This window comes from Zosterops lateralis (genome assembly GCF_965231275.1).
Source record: "Zosterops lateralis genome assembly, chromosome: 2".
NCBI classification, from domain to species: Eukaryota; Metazoa; Chordata; class Aves; order Passeriformes; family Zosteropidae; genus Zosterops; species Zosterops lateralis.
In genome coordinates this window covers 94444756-94470801 of record NC_139763.1, presented here as the reverse complement: position 1 = coordinate 94470801, position 26046 = coordinate 94444756, and the positions used below count along the sequence as shown (strand labels likewise).

Genomic DNA, 26046 nt, shown 5'->3' with positions numbered 1-26046 from the left:
ACCTTCAACCACATTCACCCAGTTTACAATATTCAGGACATCTCAGCTGAATTACTGCTTTGTGTCCAGTTTGTATTCAGATGGGGGCCATATGTTCCTTCATGTATTAGAGCAGAGCTCATTAGCACTGCTCCAGTCACACCACAGCAAACATTTTTTTTTTCCTATCTTGCCTCCATTTTAACCTGATTAAAAACATTTTCTCCAGGGTAGGTTTCTGGAAAGGAACTGCTCAAATCCAAAGTATTGTTAAAAAGGATATGTGCAATTTTAAAATTAGTTTTAAATTAAAATTTCCTGCAAAAAACTCAGCTGCTACTTAGGATTAAACTGCTTACTAAAAGCACCTACTAAAAATACAGAAGAGTCTTCACAAAAACTCTGTTGCAGTAACCACAAGGGCTAAATATTCAGTGAGCACACAGACCTAGCTCTCCCATAAGGATTTAGGCACACAGCCTATTTTTAAAGAGGGTATGTATGTATGCATCTGTGCAAGCACCATCATACAACTAGATTAACACCTTGCAATAATGGGGAGAGTGGGTGTAGTCAGAAATCTGGATGTGCAAATCGTATTTCCTAAGAAATTTTGTGTAGGCAAGTCCCATTCTGCTCAATCAACAGTAGGCAGAGAAATACTATATTTGGAAAAAAATTCATAAAATACAGAAGGAGTGACTTGAATCATGCACATTAATTGCTAAATGAAAACCTAGGTTCTGAAATACAAAACAGGAACACCCATATTGGGAGCAGAAGAAAAAAAAAATGACACACCTGAGATTGAACAGTATGATAAAGAACCCCTTTGAATCCATTTTAGGATAGAAATGCATCATCTGTTAAAATCACCTTGAGTCTGGCTACTTCTTACATGAGTGAAAACACCTTTTGGGCCCTGAATTGAGGATTAACATCACATCATAAACACTTCACTACATTTAGAAGGACTGTGTGCATGTCATATGATGCAGTAATATTGTAGAAAACCATGGAATTCCCACAAATCCATGCCATACTATGATAAAATGTGTTAACAATTCCTCACATAGAACTAAGAATTTCAAAACAACACATTCAGAGCATTAACTACACCAGAGGCATCAAATAACCCCTAATAAAATGCATTTATGTAATGTATATCCTATATATCTACTGGTAAGAAGAAGGCAAGTTAGAAACATACTGAAACCACTGTTTAGGAATATCTTTAGGAATACTGTACACACATACACATTGTACACACTCTCCTACAGTGCCATATGCCCAAACTGATTTTAAGTTCATGTTAAAAATTATTTAACTTTTCTCCCCAAACATCTCAATCAAACAGCAACTGAACAGCAGGATCCCTAGAGTCCATTTTTCTGGGGCACTGACCATCTCCTCCACAAAAGACAGCACTCTCAAAATCCAAAACAGGATGGGGAAACAAACAGCATGTGAAAGGTGAAAACCTCACTTCAAGAGTACTGCTCCCTTCTTCCCTGAAACTGATTTTCCTCTGACAGCTCTAAAAACAGTGCATAAATAATATATCCCATGGCTAATATACCTACCTACACAAGTGCCTTGGAAACAGGAGAACTTCCAAGAGCCTGGGTAGGGCCCATTCTGGATGCTTTGAAGTAGCCAACAGTTCACACAGGTCTCAAGAAGACACAGTGGACCTGTTCCCTGATGCTCACTTGTGAGGGAAATACACTGAACTTCAGCTAAACAGAGTTACATGCTAATTGTACATAAGATTAACTGTTTTCCCTTAGGCTTTGAATTACACTGACATAAATAAAGCGTTTGAGAATTAAACCTGGCTATTGTCAAGTTTACGTTATGCATAATTTAAGAAGAGAGCAAAGAATAGTAGATCAGTTTTAGGAGGTACTTTCAGGTTAGATTTTCAATATTTAGATGAGAATCTGAAAATGAAACTTTAAATCAAGTTTAAACAAAATTAAAGTAGATTAAAGAAAATGAAAGTGGCAAGTATAATTCTGCTGTTAATGTTTAAAAGTGAAAAATAAACATGAACAAAAATAAATTTAATTGTTATAAATAACTGTAAGCAAGCAGAGTTTGTTGCAATAATTTGAAATAAAAAACTTTTTCTGAAAAAATGGATAAGGGCTTCCCAATTTTTTCTTGTCTTAAAATTACGTGCTTCCACATTAATACACTAATTTGCCTTTGCAGAGCAGAGCTTTTGAAAGAAGAGCTGACACACTTAATAGGGACAATTGGGTTAAAAGGGAATTTCCTGGATAAAGTCAGAACATAACAAATTCTTACTTATCCAGTGTAGTTAATGCAAAATTATACCCTTCTCAACAGGGACTGCACGGTGAAAGGGATATCTGGTTTGTTTAGGAGGTGCCCCCATTAATTGGATGATTTTTTTTTTTTTTTTTAAATGCTCCAAGCAATCAGCCAGTAGAGCCAGACACTGTCCTCAGGTAACCTCGCACAGCTGCCTCCAGTGCAAAACGCTGTCACTTCTCAGACTTCATACGCTGTGATCCGCTTCCTTTCTTCCTTCCTTCCTCCCTTTCTTCCTTCACGCTGGTCCCCCGAGGCTGCCAGCCCAGCTCAGCTGAGCTAAACCCAGCCCAGCCCAGCTCAGCCCAGTTTAACCCAGCTTAGGGCTCCCCCAGGACCGGGCGCCCAAGTGGCTCCCGGAGCCCCGGCTCGGCTGAACAGCCCCGTCCTAAGGCGCCTCTTTGGGCAGGAATCCCTCCCCCAGGCCAGTGACACAAACCCGACTGCGTGGCCACTCCGCCGTTTGAACCTCGCGTTGTTTCCCCCCCCTCCCCTCCGGCTCGCAGCATCTATTTGCTTTCGCTTTCAAAGGTACTTTTATTACCCAAAGCTGGACAGGCGCTCTGCAGTGCTTTTTTTTTCCTAGCAGGGAAAAATCTCTCTCGAAACATCTTAGTGCTTTCGTTTCTGTGTCACAAAGGCTCCCAGCGCTCCATCCCAACCATCAACATTGGATTAACACGGACCATCTCCATCCCACCTCCTCACTGGCTTAACTTTCAGCATTATCTGTGTAATGTGGACCACAACATTAGACACAGGTGAGCGTCTTTGCCTTCTTAGAAATGAAGCAAGCAGAACTCCAAACAATAAACCTAAAGGAATCATTAATTCTGAGGAAAAGAGAACAGCAAATTAAACCCACATTTAGGTGTGATAACCTGGTAACTTGAAGGATTCTAGCTGGTCCTGAATAGTTAAAATTCAGCTGCTCAATGATACATTTTTTTCCAGGTAAATCCCAACTGAAATCAACAGGCAAACTTCTGGACAGTAACACTGATACAAACCTGAGCTACTTCTAATAAAATCCCACAGATTCAGGAAGGTGGGATCATGTCCCTCACCTGCCCCAAGGCGGCGATGCCTTAGGGAGGACTGACAAGATGATTAGCTAGAACCAGCTTGCTGTGGAAAGCTTTCCACTGGAAAGCTGTCTCCTGGCAGACACCAAGGTCTCCTGCAGCCCAGTGGGGAGATAAAGGTTATCACTATTCCCATTAGCAGTGTTAGGAAGCTAAGAAGGTATGCAGTGACAGTTCCCTCGATCCAAGCACGGCACGTGAACTTATTTTTTATTTTGCTCTCTGCACTGACATGATATTTTCATTAAATAAACCTTGTCATTTATTTAGTTAAAAAAATATAATTATTCATTATAATATCATAAATCTTACAACAAATTTTCTGCACACATTCAACAATAGCTTATTCCACAACATTGCAATATGATGTAACTTAGGTCAGGCATGGAGGTGTAGTTTGTGCAGGCTGTTACTAAGTGACAAAGGAATTTAGGGCATCAGTGAAAAGGTTGCATTTGTTAACTGTTCATTTCCAAACAGTGGTGGCTCCAAGGGATTGCTTTTTAATTTTTTTTTTTTTTTTTTTTTTTTTTTTTTTTTTTTTTTTTTTTTTTTTTTTTTTTTTGTGATGGGATTTCCTGCCTACCTCTGCTGAAAGTTGCTGGAGAAGAGCTGGCTGGGTATTTTGGTAGAAGAATCCTTCTGTGGAGATTTAACAAACAGACCTCACCGATGTAAAGTTAAAGCCTCTACTATTTCACAAGTTTTCTGTTGGTTTTTTTTTTTGTTTGTTTGTTTGTTTGTTTTTTTGTTTAATACACCTCTCAACTTAGAGTTCATGCAGCACAATTATTTCCAGCTCAAATGTAAAAACTCACTAGGAAAAAACCTGTAATACTTTATCCTATCAGACTAATAGTGCACAGTTTATGTGCCATTTAAATCAGAATTGCTTTCCCCCAGCGAATGGTGGATAAAATCGTTCTAGACTGCAGCAGATGGAACTGGAAACTTTTCTTCCTGTTTGTATCTGGGGCACATATGATCAGCCTGCATGAATAAGGTTACAGCAAAACATGTAAAAAGAAATGTATCAGGGACCTTAGGGTTTGCAGACAATATATCACAGAAGCAGCTCTGAAACAATCACTTTCACTCTGCAAAGGTTACCAAAAACTCCAGCTGAGCTAGGCTGGGCAAGCTCGCTCATTATCCTGCAAGGGTGAGAGGAGCACACGGGGTGAGAGGAGCACCCTGTGCAGAAGCCTCCTCTGTGCCAAAAGCCCTACGCAATAGGGAAGGAGATGTGGACATTTCCCAAAGCAGCTGCTGACAAGGTGTGCTCGGGAAGAAGTGGAGAGGGCATGCTGGAATTGTCTGGATCATGTTCTGGGGGATCTTCAGGACTGTGTGCTGTCAGGAAAATCCAGCACTGTGGTGTGGGCTGGGAGCCCGATCCACACGCACATTTTCCGTACTCACCATCAGCTTCAGAGAGCAGCTCTATCCCCAAAGTACCTCTGCAGCAGGGAAAGAGCATCCCCTTCCTTTTACAGCTGGGGAATGTGGGCACAAGTATATTATTGACTTTTCCAAGGTTACTGAGCCAGACAGGAGCAGCCGGATCTTGGTCTGGTCTGCTGATCAGAGCCTTAATAACACCAAGCAATCCTCCCTCCAGCTCCAAGGCCACATGTCTGCGGTTTAGTATCTTCACAGAGGGCATAATCTGGGCATACGTAAGGATGTGCAAGACAGGAAGAAACCTCTTGTTTGATCTTCACAGGGAACCTTAGCCCTGAAGTAACCTTGAGGTAACAGAAATAATGAAAAACATGATTTTTTACTTGCAAGTTTAACACACGAGGTTTGAAGGTCATCAGAGTGTTTTTGTCTCTGAAGTGAAAACTGGTGTTTTTATGCTATACTTTCAGCACAGCGGTTTTAAATTATCTCTGCAAAGATGGATACAAGCAGTTTGTTTACCAGGTTAGGAACTGAGAAAAAAAAATCAACAAGATTTAAAAGTCTCCTTGGCTTAATTACCCTTAACATTTTATTCACTTAATCAAAGAAAAAAAAAATCAGCTTGGCTTCTTTAACAGCAGAGTCAAACCAACTGGAAAATTCACCTCCTACTAGAAATTTTGAAAGGAAAAACTCCAGATAGCAACATGCTAGAAAAATGCCTTCAGCTGCAGACAGAACTGAATCGTTATTTTGACTCCCTAGCTCTCCTTCCCTCCAAAAGACAGAGAAAACTGTTGGATTTGAATATTGGTTTAGATCAACTCCTTTCCCATGGCAAGGGCCACTGCACAGGATACAGACATACAGAATTATATGCCTGTAAATTTATTTTGCAGACTACCTGCCCACATAAACACATAAACGAAATTACGATAAAGTTAGACAGTATGACTATTTCTTTAAAATTATTTTTTCCCTTCCCTAAGGCATGTTGCTAAGTTATATAAGTAGTTTTAAATTAATTTCAGAAATGGAGATTACTGGAGATCACTAATATTTTTTTTCAAAACATACAAGAAGCAACAGCAATGCTGGAAATGGACTGGAACTGTGAGATCCTCGTTCTGTATCTTCATGGCACTTTTCTGGGGCCCCAGCGATCTTCTATAACCACTGGGAAACAGTGATTTTTATATCTAGAGATCAAAGGGGCAGGATCTGTTCTCTGAGGACATGAAGTCCTAATACATGCTAAAACTAAATGCTCTTAAGTCGCTCACTGTAGGGAACTTGGAAAAGAGACTTTGTTTTGCACCATTTATAATGCTCTGCAGTCAAAAGATTTTAGAAAAAACACATACATAAGTTGAGAGAACTGTCCCAGACATCATCCTAAATTAACATTGTATAGAAAAATAATAAAATGGACATAAATCTCTTTCATATCAAGCTTCTAGGGTTCTTTTTGTTTCTATTTAAACACATATTTTGCTCTGGCAAACTGTATTCTCTCTGGTCTCTTAGACAGGGGGTTTCATGCATTCTTGCATATATTTGAACTTTTGATCGTTTTCCAAAATTTCACTGCTAGTATCCTAGGCAGCCATCAGTGGGCAGTGATACGGGTCATTCTAGTTCAGAATTAAAAGGAGATGAGTGTGACTGATCCTTTTTCTCAAGGCCAAATCTTATAACAAATCATCTGGAGAACTGCCAACAACTTCAATAAGACCAGAAATTGTCCCTACTGTTATCTAAAAAACTTATGTGCCGTATGAGAAAATCAGGGTGCAAATTCTCCAGCCAGATTAGACTCATTCTCCTACAGACTGAGAAAAAGGATAATCAGACAAAAGAGTAAAGGAAGGGACTGCAGACTTTACTGATGCCTATATGCTATTGCTCATCAAATTCCAAAATAGATGGAGGAAAAGCAGGGAAATGTGAGCAGTGCTGCATCAGTTCTTTCTGAGCAAAAGTGGAAAATACTACCTTTTCCTCAGTACAATTTAGAACAGGTTTTATTATCAAAATAATGTATATTATATGCAAATATAATATATGAATACAAATACACAGGGCTGCTCTTATCTTAACCCTTTATGCTTTTATGCTTTGCTCCTGGCAAAGAGTGAATGGAAGAAAATAAAGCTGGAATATAAACAACTTATGAAGGTTTTTTGTTTTTTTTTTTTTTTTTTTGTCAGAAAGTGACAGGACAAGGGGAAAAACCAGTGCTTTTGTTCCCTTTTTTGAATTTCATGCTCTGGAAAGATGTCAGTACGTCTACACAAGTATGCATGTGCATGTATGTATGTCGGATTCACTAGAATGGCAAGGAAGAAAATAAGGCGATCTCAAAAGAAGCCAAGAATCTGGGACTTTGAATTCTCTGACTTCAATAGTGCTTCAAGGACTTGGAATGTGACAGATACTGGCATCTTGTGTCTTGCTGTGAATGAGGGGTCGACTGAAGCTTTACAGCGTCTCTGTTCCCAAACAGGAATACACACACGAGGCACATCTGAAAGCCTGGGATGTGATGAGGCATTCTTGACCCCTCCCTTTCCAGCGTGCAGTGCTTACCCCAACGAATGCCTGGCCTTTTACTGACCTTTAATTTCATAATAGGCTCATGTTGACAAAACACTTCAAAATGAGATCAACACAGATAGGTAGCTTGTGCTGTGATACAGAAAAGAGTTTTCAAAAGCAGGGGAGCAGAGGAGATAAGCAGTAGTGGCATACATAATGGGAGCTACATGTTCAGCTGTTTGCATGTGGGGCTATCATCTTTAAGTGCTGTATCATACTATTAAAGCATCTTTTTTCCTTTTTTTTTAAATCTAAAAGCCTATAAAACTTTGGTGTTTGTTTTTCTTTAATTTTATTTTTGGTGGGGCTTTTTGTTGGTTTTGGTTTTTGAATTTCATTTTAACTAGTCCTATATTCCACTCAGTTCTATTAGGCAGTCACCTCTGAGTCAAAAGACAAAGGCAGATGGAAAGTGGAAAGAGTTTGAGAGGAGAACCAGAACCAAAGAATTTCAAATTTGAGCGTCAGACCTCATAAACATCCATTTTAGCAGTTACCTTGTCTCACTGCCCTTTAAATTTCAGGGCAAATACTTAGAGTGATAATTTAGCCACAGAATGTTTGTATTAAACAGGGGCCTCCTGCTCTCAAGTTTCTATAGTTTACAACAAAGAGTTTATTAAACACAACTCTTTCTGTCTGACATTCAAATCCATCTCTGCAACACACTCTCCTCTGGATTTGCGCCACCGAATGAAATGCTTTGGAAAAACAAAATAAACCAAAACCCTGCTGTGGAAACAGGACAAATCTAGTTTCACATCCCCTGCAGAGAGAGAAACAAGACGGAAGTAAAAAGCACCAAATGGAGCTCATAAAGCTTCACTCTGATCTCAGCCTCCACATTCTGGCAGAAAGCACTACCTAAGAGATGTGCTCTGCTACAAGTGAGAACAGCCTCTGATTGCACCGTGAGCACAAAAATATATTGTCTGTGAACAATTACCCTGAACAAACTCTGAATAAGGGAAATCTGATGACAGAATAAGGGGAAATGTAGTGGGAGGCAAGCTAATTGTCCCCCTCCCTTGCCAAGACCTTATCTTGCACACCAGCCATCTGTAGTAGCTGTGCCTGCAACTACAGTTTTGTGGGCTACGCTGAACCTCCCCTTCCACAAACTGCACCACAATGAGGTGCAATCGTCCTGCCCATCAGACACCATCCACCGTGGAAGGGAAGTGATTTGAGTGCTGTAACAAAACCAGTTTCTCACTTTATGTTCATTTTATCACTGGTGGTTGCTCATACTCCTTATAACGTTCCAGGCAGCAGTGCATAAGTGGAAGGAAACACATCCTAACCCACAGGTGCTATGGGGAGTCAATGGGGCTGGTGTTAAAATTTGCTGCTTCTTTCTCTCTCAGCATATCTACAAATAAAAAGAATTTATTTATTTATTTGGAACTCACTGCCCAAAATAGGAGCACATTCTGAAAACTGTGAGACCAACATGACAGAAAGGGAATGCACACCTGAGTACAGGCTTTCTCCATTCCTGGATCCTGGACATCTCCTCTTTAATTATATTTTGAGGATAATCAGCAACTTAGAGAGAAAGTGCATGGTGAGTCAGGACTGTTTTTCAGGTTTTTGTCTTGTTTTCTACTTTTATACAGAATCCACATGCACTTTGGTACATATACAGGCAGATAGTAAGGAAAAACACCCAATTAGACACAGGGAGGCTACTTGGTGATCAGCCAAGCTCTCACCTTGCTTGTAAAACTACTCTGAAATTCAGGTAGGAAACAGTGTTTTCTGCACAAGAGCACAGCAGAATGCTCTGCCCAAATATGGGAGTTTCTGCAACACAAAGCATTGCTGACAGCTTTCTTGTGAACCCCCTACGATCACATTCACTGCTGGGACTTTGAGTTGGCTTTATTAGTATACTGGGCACTCTGCACACATTCATCACTGGGCTTTTACAGCAAGAACATCTCCCATGTCATATGACAGCCTCTGTTTTAGACTTTAACCCTTTATTCCTTCAGAAAGCAATGTTCTGCTGGTATTGCTCCTTTTTTTTGTTAATTAATTCATTTGAGACTATTCCTTAAATTTTCATTTTAATGCATTTTTTTTGTGGGGGTCTATTAGTGACTTCTAAAGCTGCATAAAACTGTCACTGATTTAAAGTCTTTGCTACCATACATGTATGAATCTGTTTACACTATATGTGCACATATATATATGTACATGTGCATGTGTATGCATGGATTAAAAAAAAGCAAACCAAAAAACCTTTCCAACTGCATCTTCCTCCCTCCTTCCTTCTCCATTCTGAGCAGGTTCCTGCTATCAACTGCTGGAGTGTGCTCACTCTACACCTAGAGCTATAATTATTTTGCTTTAATTTTACAAAACCTTTTGTTCCATTCCCACGAGCCCACCTGATCCTTATATTACACTTGCTCTATTAAAACACTCATGCAGAACAAAGCACAGTTGTACTGATTCATAAGTAACTCACCCCCCACCCCTTCTTTTTCTTTCTACTAGGCTCATGCATCTCACCACAGTTTCATGACACTGTCCCTGATACCACTCTGTGGTCCCATTTCTGCCTTTTTTTTCCTTTCTTCTAAACTGTTATTTTTATGTGCTTGGGGTCCAATTACACCACTGTGTGCTGCTGTTTTGAATTGCTGTTGTTCTCAGGCATTTTATGTTACGCTCTTTGGCACAACCAATATAATGCAGAGGGTGTTATGGAATTTATTTGTTGTAATCAGACTCTAGGATTCTTTATTATTATTATTATTATCATTATTCATAGAGTAGAAGCATGAGGGCTAGCCCTACATTTTCTCAAGGCAAGCCAAAGGCCATTTGTGGCCAGCCTCTGACACCAACCTCCCCTATCTGCAGAAAAAGGGCCCAGCAGCAGCTCAGATCAAGGTGATCACTGTTATTTGGGCATGGCCTGCATGCACCACTAGGCTTCACAGAAGACCAAAGACACCAACAACATTTGTAATAGGATCTTCACAGAGGCACTGGTCATTTCAGATTTTAAAAAAACCCAAACCAACCTCTCATAAATTATTGCTGAAAAATGGAAGGACAGAGTACAGCTTGTCAGTAAAGATGAGAATAATAAAAGGACTGTTTCATGTTCTTGTCCTGTACAACTTCCTTGAGCTGAGACAGCCTTCATTTTCTGGCTTATAAAGCTCTAAGCATTTTTTTTAAGACTAATAGCAGATAAATAATCATCAGCCAGAACAGTGCCTGTGAAGGCAGTGCTAGCAAAGAGCAAATAAAACTGAGCTCCTGGTAGACACCTTCTAAAGATGGAGAGCAGGACATTTTGCAGTGCTCCACTAAACACCACAGGTGGTGGGTGAGTTCAGGCCAGGCAAAGGGGTGAGAGAAGGCAACAGGAGGAAGGAAAATGGAGTGTGTGTATGTTTTTCTGGGTGACACGTGTAACAATGGTGAGTACCAATGCTTTCTAGCAATTAAAGAGAATAACAGGAAAAGAAAGGGAATGTGGCAAGGCACAGAACAAACACATCTGTACAGGGTACAACCGAAAGTTGCAATTTACCAAAGAATAACCATTCTGCACATTTTATGTAGCATGTCAAATCTATCAGATTTTTCTCTTATTAAATCATCATTCTACAGCAACAATCATTCTCTCAATCAATCCCCCGTATTAACAACTCTTAGTAATGACTAACTTGGCAGGAACTGATGTTTACATATATTTTAAAGTCCTGAGCACTGTTCCGTATTTTTTGGATGCTAAATTTCCTTTACATTTTGTTTCTTATTTTTTAACCTGTTTTTAAAGGATGAATGCATTCAGTTGGAAAATAAAGTTTTGTGACACACACTCAGATTATGTTAGTTCAGGAAATTGGCAGTGGGATAAGAACAAAACCATTCACCTCCTGATTGCTGATTCAAATCTCGCCCAAGTGAGATAGTCACAGAAGCTATAAGCCTCCCATGGTGGCTTTGTGATTTGAGATTATTTTTTATGAATCTCAATCCACTTTAGGCCAAGAACCAGAATCACAAATCCACTGCCTGAATGAGCATTAAGCGGCATCACTGCACAAGGAGACAAGGGGATGCCAAAAACCAAACTGGTTCTGGGGACAAACTTCCAACCTTATCCTAGGAAACAATCATTAGAAAGCAGGGTATTTTGTTCCACACAAATGTGGAGCAAGGGAAATGTATATATCGACCTACCAGACAGAAAATCCCCCTGTAGTCACATCAGCTTTTGTTACAACATTTACCTGAGGTGTCTTCTGTTGTGGCCCTGTATCACTTGAGAGCTGAGAGACAGGGAGGGCAGGAGGAGAGAATACAGCAAAGGTTTTCTATAATAAGCCCTAAAGAAGAAGTAGCAGCAAGCTCATGCAGTCCTTACACCTTAAAATCAAAAGACCCTCAGAGCTACTGAAAGCTTTGGTCATTATTTGATCCATTTTTCCTTCCTAGATAAGAGACACAAATGAGGCATTTAATTTTGCAGAAGACCAAACCTAAGGAGGGCTGTGTTGCACTTTTTATTTTATTTGGGACACGACTGATTAGCGAATCTATTAGCAAAGCCATTTCACTAAACAAACATCCTATAGCACACAACAAAATAGTGATGCTCAGGCATATTTCCCATGGCTCCTTCTTTTAGGGAGCATGAATCATTAAAATCACCTGGGAATTAGCTATTCCTGCTTCTTCCCTTAGATACATTTGCTAACCTGAGAGAGGTAAAGATCTCAGGACTCACGAGTAGATTTAAGCACTGTCTGTGCTGAAATGGAGCCAATGCAGATTCTGCCCTCAGATCTGCACTCAGGTGCCTCTTTGTTATGTTTCATTTCACATTTGTGATCTTTGTTCCTTAGAAACCGGAAAAATGCACAGCTGACACACTGTGTTCGCATGCAACTTGGAATTACTCTTCCGTGCCTGTAGCTTGGACATGCACTTGACTATTCAAAGGGAAGTGAGATGAGAAAAAGAGTTGCCTTTTAAATGGCCACATATTGCTAATTTTACATGGGGAATTTTGAGAGCCAGTAGTTATTCTCAAAGTTTTCAGAGACATTACTGAAAGCATTCATGTACACAGCAAGAAAAAGTTAGTGGGAAGATCCCCCATTTTCTTCTTCTCTTGTTCTTCATTAATTTTTTTCTTTTACCTTTTTGGCAAGAAGAAAAAGGAAGACATTGACAAATAGAAAAGAAAAAAAAAAGTATTGATTTGATGATCCTTGTCCAAAACACAATTTTTGAGAAGGAGTAGCCTTACAGATTGTGAAGTATGGATGTAAATACATACACATGAAAATGCTTCTATTACCTAAAGTTCCAGTAAAATAGATAAAAGTTCTAAATATACATAGGCAGACAGACTAAGTACAGTTAAAAATTCAGCTGCTAAACTGGAAGAAGCAGACAAACAATAGTAAAACTATTAAGAATTTGGGAAAAAAAAAACTTTTTTAAAAATTAATTTAAACTTAGGATTTGACACAGAGAATGTTGATTTAATTTAGGAGTCGTAAGGTTAATAATGCTGATTCACTGACAGAGAATTCAAATAGACATTGCATCTTCCTAAACCTTTTAAATTGTTTTGAGTATGTTTTGGGAAGACTTTGGAATGAGCCAACTTGTCAAGGGAACCTGTATCTGAGTGAAAGCCAGTGTTCAGTACATGATTCAAAATCATAAATTATGAGATGCATTAGTCCAGCAGAGCAAGGAATCACTATTTCAGGGAACAGGTATGGCTTCACTGAAAATAAAAGGAAATAATTTTCAGAATATGCACTACACTACACAACTTCAGCCCTCATTTAACAGGAGTGTTTATGGACACCAACTACACTTCAGGAAAACACTCGTGGACTTGCTCAGTGTTTTCAGGAGAGCTGAAAGCACCAGGAATCAGAGAGAGCTCAGATCTAAATCTGCTTCAATGTGCCTTGCCTATTGTGAGGAAAGAGGTAGCACTAGGCAAGCCCAGGTGCAGGAGCTGCACAGGCCCACAGTGATGCTGAGCACTCTGATGATGCGCTGTGAACTCGTGTGCTTTTCAAACTGATTTTATTTGATTGATCATTTTGATTTGTGAATCTGGACCCTTGGAACTCTTGGTCTCTGCAGAAGGTCAGATTCTTACTCAGAGCTGGTTTAACTTGATAGGTGATATGTTGGGCTTCAAGCACTGGCATTTAACCAAGGCCCTCAGTGACAGCACGTAGGCTGGAACCAGACCATCACTTTGTACCAAGTGACCTGCAAGCTCAGAGCCTTTACCAAGAGTCAGAGGACACAGATGTTTACTGTGACATTCCCATGACAACGTGTTCACCAGTATGGAGAATAAAACTACAGTAAATAAAACCTGTTCACTTATTTTCTACAGGAAAAAGTCTCAGATGAAGAAAGACCACATCAAGTGAAGATGCCATCACTTACACATGCCAGATTTGGCCTTGACATAGTATGTGAACCTAAGCCAGATTTGAATTTTACAATTAGCTTCACATGCTCAAATTAGTTTCTCAAGCTGCACAGAAAGCAGAGGAAGCTCAACAGTAAGACAAGAGTGAGCTTTTGAAAAAACATTATAGGGAATAATTGTGCTCTGGAGAATTTATTTATTTACTAATGCAAACAGTACACACTGAGATAACATCTGGCAGTGTTTATTACAATGAAACCCAATCAATACTTCTGTCTACTACAATATCTGTCCACAAAATAGTCATTCCTCCTGGCATCCACAAGAAATACTCAACTATCTATTACAGTAGCCTTTGTCAGCAAAAACAGAGGTTGACACCCTAATTCTTCTATTAGAAAGAATTAGATGTACCTAGACACAAGAATGATGGTGAAAAATTGGAGAGAGAGATGCAGTTTACAGCATTACAAAGAACATTAGGAATTAATAAAATCATAGAAATGAAATTTCAAACCTATGAAATGTTTTGGGTTGGAAGCAACCTTCAGGATCATATTGTTCCATCTTGTCCCCTGTGCCACAGGCAGTAATACCTTCCACTAATGGAGGCTGCTCAAAGCCCCATCCAACCTGGCCTTAAACACTTCCAGGGATGGGGATCCACAACTTCTCTGAACAACACTCTTACAGAATTTTAAAAAGCAATAGATCCCAGAACTTTTTTCTTTTCAAATCAATGGACAGTTGAACCTGAGCCAGCAGTGCCCTGGAGCCAGGAGGGCCAACCCTGTCCTGGGGGGCATCAGGCACAGCATCACAGCCGGGCAGGGGAGGGATTGTCCTGCTCTGCTCTGAGCTGGGGTGGCCTCACCTCGAGTTCTGGGGCAGTTTGGGGTGCCACAATGTGATGAACAATATAAATCTAATTGAGAGTGTGCAAAGAAGGGCTATGAAGGTGGTGAAGGGCCTTGAGGGGAAGCCGTGTGAGGAGTGACTGAGGTCACTGGTCTGTTCAGCCTGGAGAAGAGGAGACTGAGGACAGACCTCACTGCAGTTACAGGTTCCTTAGCAGGGGAAGAGGAGGGGCAGGTACTGATGTCTTCTCTGCAGGGATCAGTGACAGGACCTGAGGGAATGGTCTAAACTTGTGTCAGGAGAGGTTTAGGCTGGATATCAGGAAAAGGTTCTTCCTCCAGAGGGTTGTTGGGCCCTTTCCCCAAGGAAGTGGTCACAGCACCAAGCCCAGCAGGGTTCAAGACGAATTTGAACAATGCTCTTAGACACAGGGTGTGACTCTTGGGGTGGCCTGGAGCTGAACTTGATGATCCTTGTGGGTCCCTTCCAAGTCAGGACAGTCTATGATTCTCTGATTATTTTTGCTAGTCAGCTACTAGGCCTTTTGAGGCATTTTAAAGCTATAAGTAAAGGGAGAAAAATTGACTTCTCATTTCCTTTTGAAGTCAGGATTCAAAAAGAAGTGATACTGAACCTTTCCACATAATTAAAAAGCCAAAAATAAATTTGTTTTGAAAGTTCTGTGTATTAGAATTTCCAAGTAAGCAGTAAGCCCTTTCATTTTTTGCTATTTCTGTATTTGCATTATTGCACATCACTGTAGAAAAACTAGCTCTGTTTCGTGCAATGAAAAAAGTCACTAAGCATTAGCCTCCTTCTTACTGAACCTTCACCTTTCTGAAATCTAAGTGCCTCTTGCAGTCTAACAAACAGATTGACGTGCAATAAGATATGCATTACTACTTACTTATCACAAAATTAAGCAAAAAATAACAAAGCCACACAAAACAAAATCAATACTATTATTTTTCCTCCTTACATATTTAATTGCTATAATTTTGCTTTTGTTGAAACAGTCATTTCCAAAGAAAAATGATATGTCTGATTAATGTGACTATACATAAAATAAATGTACATTTGCCCCTGTTTAATTTCACATTTTGCTGGCTCACTGTTCAAGGCATTTCTATTTGTTCAGGACCTGGAGGTGAAAAAGACCTTTTGTGCTTCACCAAGTCCTGAGGCAAGGGCTATGTTCAGAAGTTATTGTGGTGATACGTTACCTTTTTCCCATAAAAACTTCACTTTGACAACATAATTGGGATTGTAGTTATGAACTGGGGAGAGCTGGGAGAAGACGGGACACAATTTCTTTTCGTCTCTCCTGGTCTAGATCTACTGGGCAGAGGAGAGCACATTTTAATTTGGACTGGTACACTGAGCAGCCACTATATGCCTTGTATATGTGATGCCTGTTTCTATAATTTGTGTTCAGTAAGATTTGCATTAGGATTTCTCAAGCTTCTCACTATTTCTTGCCCTCCACACAAATAATGAAGTAGGCAATAGAACCAAAAAGTCCTAATGACATGGCCATTAAGAATGAACTGGAGAAATTATAACCATAGTGCTATATTGGCAAAGTGGTGAAAGAAAACAAAAACCTGACCTTCCAAGAACTGAAACTGGTGAATATCCCATCAAAGTAAATGGAGTCCCTGTCTAAAGTGCCACCCCCACTGCTATCCATTTAGCCACATGAATTTGTGCTACACTTGCAAATACACAGAATATTTGACTTAATATTTGACTCCTTAATTGAGAAGATTGAGATTTCGAAAGTACAGAGGAGGGTCCATTATCTCTTTTTGTATTTAAAGAAACACAGGACAAATGCAGATGAGTTTCTGAAAGCTCTCGATTGGTGGAGGAGTTTCCACTTGTAAATAAAATCAGTGATGCAGAGGAATAAAAAGGCCAAACTGGGACAGAGACTGGGACTTCTACTCCTGGATTCACAGCAGGCAAGAGCCCAGCCCCAGCTCAGTGAAGAACCAGTCTGTCTGAACTCTATATGAAATTTATTACTTCTTCATCAACTCCACAAACTGAAGAACTGCTTTGTAAATTAGTATTAAAATTGAACTAGGTAAAATGGGGGAAGGGAATAATTTCTAACCAATATAGTCTTATAATCTTTCACAAAAGAACTCCACTCCAATTCCACAAAATAGGAATAAATTCAAAACAAACCTTAAAGAAAAAAAAAAAAAAAGGCTCTCTAAAAAACCCAGGATATATACTTTTACCAAAAGGTAAAACCTTTCCTCTCCATCAGTTAAGGAAAGTCCTGCATTTCCAGCAGGACATCAGCCAGAGCAGTTGGTGTCTACCCCTGACTTGGGGCAGGACTTCTTGAGAGGGGGGAAACATTGTATACATAAATGCAACAGACACAGGATAATCCAACCCATGCAAAGACCCAGCTCAAGCATATATGTTTGCAATGATTTTTGTCTCCACTGAAAGGAATGTGGAAGAATCCCAGGGAGGTTTTTTTGGGCCAAGATTTCCCTCTTTATTGGTAAAAGAAGTGATCAGAAAATGGTGGCACTTCATCCAGAAATGGTGTGCAGAGATCTGGCAGGGATCACAGGTGATAATTATGTTTGCATACAGGCACTACAAAGAACACTGGCTTTGTCACATCGCTTACCTGCAGCCCTGAATTTCTCCCAGTTCCACAGCCCCGAGTTGCCAGCTCTAGGAAGCAGAGGAGGGGAATTACAAAGTCCTATCCCATTCAGACAGTGGGATCAAGTACTGGCAGCAGTCGAAGTGAGACTTAAGTGTTTCATAACACAGATATTCAGGCTTCCTACCAGGTCAACAAAGAAAAAACAGGGAGAAAAGCCTACAATCCTTTCTAAACTTCCACCAGTGCACCCATGATTAATCACAACAAAGCTTGAAGAATTAGTTCAGCATTAAATGAAGAAATTCTATTTTGTTATATGGTATATTTCTTTTACAAAGAATAGAAGAATAAGGAGCTTAAAGAATATCTACTATATGGTATAGATACATTCTAAACATTATGACAGAGACAGTGTAAGAGATTTTTAGACATTACACGCTTTTAAATGTAATTAACTCATAGTGAAGACAATCACATAGAAAACTGCCACTGACAGCCTGACAATGCAGGGACATCAGAATTGTTTTCCACCATTCTAAGGCACAGGAATTTTCTCCTATCTCATGTTGATGAAAGGCAAATTCTATGAGAGGATAGAAAATGCATTCATAAAAAAGTAAAATGTACCTAGCACATTTCGAATTCTCTAGGACATGAATGGATTGCAGTAAGGAAAAAGATCTTGCTGGGAAGAAATCCTGTCCATGGAAGAATCACCAAGTCTTTAGTCTGTAGAGCTTCCCTCTGGTTGCCTCTAGGCTGAACACCATCCAACAAGATGCTTCCCTTTTCCCTTAGTACATCCTGAGTACAGGACAAAGCCCCTAACTCTGGGGTTTGAATTCCACTTGTAGTCCTGCACCTAAATGTTACTGCATCTAGCCTTAAATCTGGTAGCAGTGTCCTCTCACCACCTATTTCCATATATTTGCAATAGTCTGAGATTTACATATGAAAGAGAATGATGTTCTGAGCATCACTGAAGTTCAGGGACTATATACAAAGCTTTGGTTCAATACCAGTCTAAAAACTTATCTATTTATGTTTGTTATAGAATATAATCTTAATTATTAGTTGGGATTACCTTCCTAAGAATTTTCCTGAACTTTTGCCAAAGGACAGTTCCCTGGACAGGGCACAAAAACACCTGAGGTGGCCATGACTGGTATCGTGAAGAAACTAAGTATTTGCTAGACATCTAGAGCTGCACTAATATCTGACTGTTCTTTTCAGTGCCATTCTGGAGCCACGAGTATCAGCATGTAGACACAAGAACATCACAGCATAATTAAGACTGCTAAAGTGATCAGGAGCTTGCCATGATAAATGTATTCTTGAAAGGCAAGCACTATCACAGGGAGGGCAGATGTATCTGTAAAAGTGCAATATTTTCTAAGCTACACACACACACAAAGAGGTTGAGAAGTCATAATATGGTAATTTTTGACACAGGAAGAAACCGCAAATGGGATCATTTCTGGAGTGATGTCACATGGCCAAGAGGCACCAAGGCAAATTAAATAGCACTGAAGCCCTGACAGAAGTAAAAAGAATAATCCTTTCCTTCCTGCAGGATTGAAATAGTTATGAGCAATCAAAACTTTGACATTCAGGTGCCATCCATGAGCATCACTACCTATAGCGACCTCGCCTGTTGGCTCAGGGATTTTTCATTTCTAATCATGCTATACTTCCAGTTGAGTTGATAGACTAATTTAATTCTATACCTTCCTGGTCACCTGGCTCCTGGGTCCCTCAGCATCCTCTCTCTGCATTCCTCAGGCTTTTGTGATGCCCTGACTGCTGGAATTTCCCTCTGGTTATAACAACATGCAGGCTAAAGCTGTCAGTAAGGCACTAAATTCTCCGCAAAGGATGATCATTTTAGAGCTGTTTGCTTCAGGAATCCAGTATTACTTGTTCTGGGAAAAATGACAGCCACTCAGACATAAGAAGGTTAGTTGTGTATTAAAACAGGGCAACAGACATGACAAAACACATTATCCTCTTCACTTGAAACCCTAATGAATGGAAAAAGGAATTGGGAAGAGATGAGAATTCATCTGTCTCTGACTCTGATTTTTCTACTGATGGTCTGATCTTACAAATTCTATACATAGGAACTGTGCCACTATACCCCACCTAAATGAACTGAGGCTGCCTGATCATGATCTAATCTGGTTTGTATTCAGAGAGTACATGCAGTGATCTGGTGCACAACTGCTATCACTGATGTTGAGAAATACACATCTTATTTCTTGAAAAGGTTCTGCTGCCAAGAGTCACAGGATTCTTGAATACTTGCTGCAAATCTTGGAAGAAATGAGATAACACTCTTCCATTCTATAAAAGATTTTAACTATTCAAAATTTCAGTAAGATCACTGCATGATCTAGAATGAAATTTCTAAGGAAGTATGATGGAAAAAAAAAATCTGCCAAAGAAAGCAACAGGTTCAAAAAATTGTTAATGCAGGTTTTGACTCAGAGATGCCTTCAGTTATTGCTGACACCAAAATATTTTGCACAGTCAAATACTTCTTTTTAGTTATTATTTAAAAATAAACAAATAAAACAAATATTCTGATCTCTTTCATGCCAGTGGAAACTGTTAAAAACAGACTAATTTCGGCACAACAGATTAAAATCTCTTCCTAATCTATTATCTAGATACTCCAGGGCCAATGGCAGGAAAAAAGGCAGTAAGAACGAGATCCTCTATAGTAAAATTCAGAGCTAGACAATTTAGCCTAGTGAATAAAACAGACCAGAAAATTTGGGTTACTTACATTCATCAGACTGCCCTACATCAGACTCTGGAATTTGAAATGATTCAGCAAGAGTGTCCTCAGGGACACTGATGTAAATATAGAGTAACCACAAAGCCTTTCTCTGGGGTCCCTCCCATTATATACTGGTTTAGCTAAACAATTTCATTTCAGATGGAACAAAATAGAACGTACTTTGGAAAAGACCAGGTCTGTGTTACTTTTTTTTCCTTTCATAGTTTATCTAATGACATCTCTGGTCTGAGATAACCTTCCTTGCTCAATAATATTTAATCTTTATTTTATCTTGGAGTAGCAAATGCTTTGATAAATGGAGTGAAAGATTTTCCCCTTTCACCATAACATCTTCAGGTGCTGAAGTGTTTTACTACAACTTGCTACAGCAGCGCTATGCAGGGAATCAATGGTTATATTCCCATGCCTTTTTAACATGAGTGAATCACAGCCCATACTCCTTTTTATACTAAAACAACCACACACCAGAGAGCCATTTTCGTATCCTCATCTGTTGTGGCCACTATTCTGCAAAAACAAGAGCTGCCATCTATGAAAAAAAGTAATGATTGTACCCATTTGTACACTGCAGCTGATGCCCTTAACCTCGAGACCTACAACATACAAACAAAGCCCCACACAACCCCTTCCACCTTCCCAAAATACCCTTTAAACATTTGTAAGAAAACAAAAATACCCACAAGAGACTTAATAAAAAATAATTCCCAACTCCTTTTCTGTGCTAAGTTGTGAATGAAACTGATTAAAACCAACCCGAGAACTAAGAAAATTTTCTTAGTTCTTGGCCAACTGCATTTTGAGATTTGCAGTTTCATTAAGTGAAAACATCTTTCTAGGATGTTTGCATGAAAATTCAGAAAACAGAGGCAATCATAAGAAAAGAGAAACAATTACAAAGCTCTTAATCTCCTGAGACATTCACCTTTTTGTAGCAGGCTTTACTCCAGCCTCATTACATATTTGCTCTGATCATCAATCCTATTTGCAACTTTCAACTGCCTCCATGTTCTTTATCAGAGGAGCTCGTATCAGGCAATACCTGGAGTGTCTCCATTAATCCAAATTTTAAAAACCAGTAACTGAAACAAATCAGTATTTGTGCACTGACTGGAAAGAAAGCCCTGCAGACTCACCACAACTGAAAATGTCTTTCCGTGTCTATACGACTCCCTCCTCTGTTCTTCTCTAAAAAAAGAAGGGTCAAAGCAAAACGCTGGCAGCCCAATGAAATCTTTGAAGATACAGTGTGCTTTCAGTTATGAGAGGATGGAAAAATGAGAACCCTGGAGTTCTTTTGGGAACATTAGGCTTTATTAATCAGGAATGCACTTGCCACATACCAACATTCCCAAACGGTACACTGCATCAGATAAATGCCAGGGAATAACAGAACCCATCCAGTTTGGTCTTCTGTCTTATGGGTAGTTCCAACACACTCTGGGAGCTGGTTTTCCAAGCCATTCCTTAAAAAAGAAACCTCCCCTACTTCCATAGACCTATAGGTTGTGTGATCCAGCACTTTACAAACTGTGTAAGTCAGAACAAGGCTTCTAATATCTAACTTGGTAATTTTCACTGCTTGTTGAACTGATTTCTTTAGGTCTTTCTCCCAGTGGACATGAAGAACAATTAATCACTGTGCTCTTGATTATAAATTTTCACTCACTAGACCTTTTTTTTTTTAATATATTCTCCTTAAGGTACAATGAAAGCAAAACTTTCAGAACCATATAATGCCAAGTAAGGCTCCTACATATCTTCTTGCCCCTGGGCCAGATAACAATCAACCAATTTCTGCTTTCTCCACAATTTTAACTCTAGGACAATTTCTGCCTTGACAAACATTTTTGACCTCTCCACATTTCCACTGGGGTTCCACAGGTAGAAATCAGGGCAGAATTTATCCCCATGAGCTTCTGGATTAATGCCTTGGTAAAGGAAGGGGAAAAGGCAAAATTAATTCTCTTTGTTAGCGCTAACACTATTCCTCAGGGATAGCTGGCCCCAAGACATTGATCTTTGTTCAAAGCAAGCACACTTCCATACTCATTTCACATATGTAGCACAACTTCTACAAGCCAATATTTGCATCAAAAAGAAAAAAAAAAAGGCTTAAACTCATGAGAGTCCACATTTTGTCAGAGGACCAGGAACTGGGAATGGACTCAAAGCCCATCTTACACCTGAAATTCTAGCTAAAACAGTAAGTTATAGGAGGAAAGGACAGGTCCCAAATCCATCAAGGATTGTGAGGATTCTTGCACTGTAAAGAACATGGCAGTGCATGCAGTGCTTGTTTGTTGCTTCAAAACTCTTCCTTCATCTAAAAGCAGTGCTGTGATGGACGAAGGCCTCCCCAGCCCTGACATCCTGACGCTACACATGCAGCCTGCATTCTGGGATGCCAGCTTACTGTGTCACATTGGCTTGGGTTCTGCCTCTTCCTTTCCTTATGCCTGCAAGCTCAATTGAACTTATGAAAATTCAAACTGTCTTCTGTCTGTTTCGTACATCATCAGCAAACAATCACTAGACAAAATGAATTTGGTCTCTGTAATTTGGAGGTTACACAAATGCCTCTGCTGTATAATGAAAAAGAAAAAGGGGGAATAAAGTTTGATATGCAAGGTTAACTCAGCACAGAGTAAAGTAGCAATGAAACAGAAAGAGAACATGAACAATAAAGTACTCAAAAGTGGGGAGAATGACATGAGAAATACTTCTGTAAATTGGAGTTGGCCTTGCTACTTTTGAGTGATGGGATTAAACAAAGGCACAAGCAAGTTGTGAAAGATCACCCCCAAGGGTGGCTGTATTGCCATCCCTCATGATTTGTCTACACAACATACCTATTAATAATAACAATGGTTACGATTTATCCCCTAAGAGCTCTGCAAACACAAATTCACAAATTCAGTCATGTTCACAGAGCTGTATCAGTCTGAACCAGATTGAAAGACTGATCTGCTGAACAAGGCACAGTGAGGTTAAATGGTTTGTCCAATGCCACTCATTGATTCATTAGACATAAAGATCACTGATCAGATCAGGCTGTGTAAAGCTGAAATCTTGAAAAACCAAACTTTTTAAACAAAAATAACATGACATATACTCTGAATTGCTCTCGACCCATGGCAACTTTGAAAGCACATATTTTCCTTCCACACATAATAGGTGTGCTCTCATTGTCTCGTTCCAAAATCATGCAGACACTGAGCATGACTAGAGGTACCTCCTCATCCTATTTTGAGTTAGTTGCAAACAGCAAAGTACTAAACCACATCCTTAAAGTTAAGTATTTGAATATCCCCATTGACCTGCTTGCCTATCAACCCACATGACCTTAGTTCAGAGAACCCAACATAGCAAAAATCCAGCCCACAGACCTTTTGCATTAGGAGAATTTCTGTATCACGTTCAACAAGTGGATATGCACTTTCATGCAACTGTCTGACAGATGTTCAGGTGATGTGTATCTTAATGTTTCTTCTAATGCCATATTCTAATATTTTTTATTAGACAAAATTTGTCTCATCTCATATTAATCACTTGCTTTAGGGACATCCCTATATTAAAGCAAGATTTCCACTCTCTAATTAAAGAAATAAATTACAAAACTACCAGGATATGTCTTGCCTTTTCTCTTTGCTGTTTTTGCGTTAATACAGGAAAGTCCAAATGGCAAGTTCATCTTTTTAAGGATCTTACAACTAGAAACACCTGATTACAGCAAACATACAGGGAACAAAAGAAATCCTTAAAGATAATCTTCCTCTACAAAAAGTGGCACTATTTTTATTGTGTCAAGCAACTATTTACATGGACATGAGGTATAGCAAGAGCCACATCCTCATTTTACAGGTTATATGTGCTTATGTGAAACTTTCCTCACCTTTTTCTTCTGCATTCTAGAGACAGGCTATGCCAAGGCTACAAAACTTAAAAGCAGCTACAAGTTTAAAAGTGGCGGGGGGGGGGGGTGGGTTTGGCTAGTTTTTTGTTGTAGTTTCTTTTGTTCGTTGGTGTTTTTTTGTTCATTTTTTTTAAGCTATTAGCACAAGAAACTAAAGGATTAAAAATATGGCCCTTTACTTCATGGAATGGAAAGAAGACCTAGGCAGAACTGTCTTAGGAGTCATGATCCCACACTCCATTTCCAGTTTGACCACTGATTTACTTGGACCTGCTCAACACCTCTCTGTGAATGCACTTGACACTCCTGATAAAAAAAAGGAAACCAAAAATATTTCCTAAAGATGAGTTTTACACTTGTGTATTTATTTCCCCTTCAAAATCTAGAGTCTCATATAATGAAAAGAAGCTCATACCAGCCAGTGCCAATTGCTACTCTTATTTTGTCTTGGGCTGTCCATGCAGGACTTAGTGACCATCTGGATCCCAAGGATTCAAAGAACTTGCCTTAATTCACTCTTATGCTGCCTTTTGGAAAGAGAATTATTTCTGCTTTCCAACAAAAATTTCCCTGGTTGTTCACACTTAATTGCAAGACAAGCATGAAATTTGGTACTCACAGATTCAGACGAGTTCCCCCATTTTTCCCTGAACACTTCCCTTTAAATTGCTGCTGGACCCAGCAAATCCACGAGTGTTTTCAACTTGGCTCACCAGTGTAATTGCAAGGTTAACCTCTGGTGGCCAAGGAAGCTGCTCACATTCAGCAATGAAGAGCAGAAAATGTTAAATACCATTCACTGGCCACAGCCTGCAGTTAATACACAATATTTAAACAACACAATGGCATGGCCCTTGCCAGTAATGTAAAAACACAGTGGAGTAGAGCCAGAATGGCACAATCTGCCTGTCTGAGTCATGCTTGGCGCTGTGTGCTGGAGGGGCAGGCTTTAGCTGCCCACAGTGTAACTGTACCCTCCAGCTAGTTTACAATAAAACATTAAAATATATTAAAAAAGGGGGTGGGGGTGGTGGTAAAGGCACGATAAATCCTCTCTAATAGTTAAAGTATTTTAAAACTGAAGTACAAAAGTACCACTTTGGAAGAAGGCTCTGGATTTCATTACACACTGCACATTTTGATCTTAAACTAGAAAACAAACTGACTTTGCTTTGTAATATTCCACAGCTTTGTACTGTTCAACCGAAATTGATCTTTTTCCTTCTTTCTACTAGCTTCTAGATCTTTTCATATATTATTTCATTTGATTAAGAGTATCTGAATCTGCTGTATTTTCCAATCCTCTTTTGCATGCCTGTTGTTCAGTCACTGAAGTTCCAAATCTTAATTATTAACCCAAATGCATTCAATAAACAGATTCTAAATAAGGGTAGATCAGAATGATGTGCAATCTGACTTGCATTTATGGAGTAACTATGCTCTTAGAAAAAGACTCCTTTCTTGCTGAGACGTGGATGTAATTTTGACTGTTTCGTTGTGTCACAGCAGAGATGAATTAGGCATTTCAGCCTTCATCTGCACCCTAAAGCAGCTGAAGTCCCCTGTGATGTCATCAGAAAGTTGTTTGTTTGGTTTTTTTTTCTCATACAAAGAAGAAGAATTTGTTACGACATCATGAGAAGAGAATAAACTGTATTTTGTGCTATAAGGAATCTTCTGCTACTTTCTGTTATCTCTGCACCAGTGTGCAGAAATCCTCGCTGACAAAGCGACAGCAACTGTAAGTCAACAGAGGTGCACAGTATTCCTAATACTATTCAAAACAAAGCAGGAAAGAATGATCTATTCAGTGCTCTGAAATTAAAGATCTGCAAGATGTAAGTTCCTTTCTAATTTTTAAATAAAACATCCTTTGAACTTCTAAATCCCATTGAAGGGGACTCTGACCTTTATCCAAGACCAGCTACTGTGCTAACCCTTTGGATGCATATAGAGGAAAAATACGGACAAAAGGTACCG

General features: G+C 39.4%; 1 protein-coding gene across 16 annotated transcripts in view; it reads right to left on the bottom strand.

Annotated features, from left to right (window-relative positions):
* ZBTB20 (zinc finger and BTB domain containing 20) overlaps nt 1–26046 on the bottom strand; it is a 471839-nt gene that overhangs the window by 284557 nt on the left and 161236 nt on the right. The window contains exon 5 of one of the 16 annotated variants that reach the window (XR_014592712.1): nt 7521–8781. The exons of the other annotated variants lie outside the window; for them this stretch is intronic. The gene's annotated coding sequence lies outside the window, so the exon portion shown is untranslated. Of the gene's footprint in view, nt 1–7520; nt 8782–26046 lie in introns of those variants that run through there. 16 annotated transcript variants of the gene reach the window in all.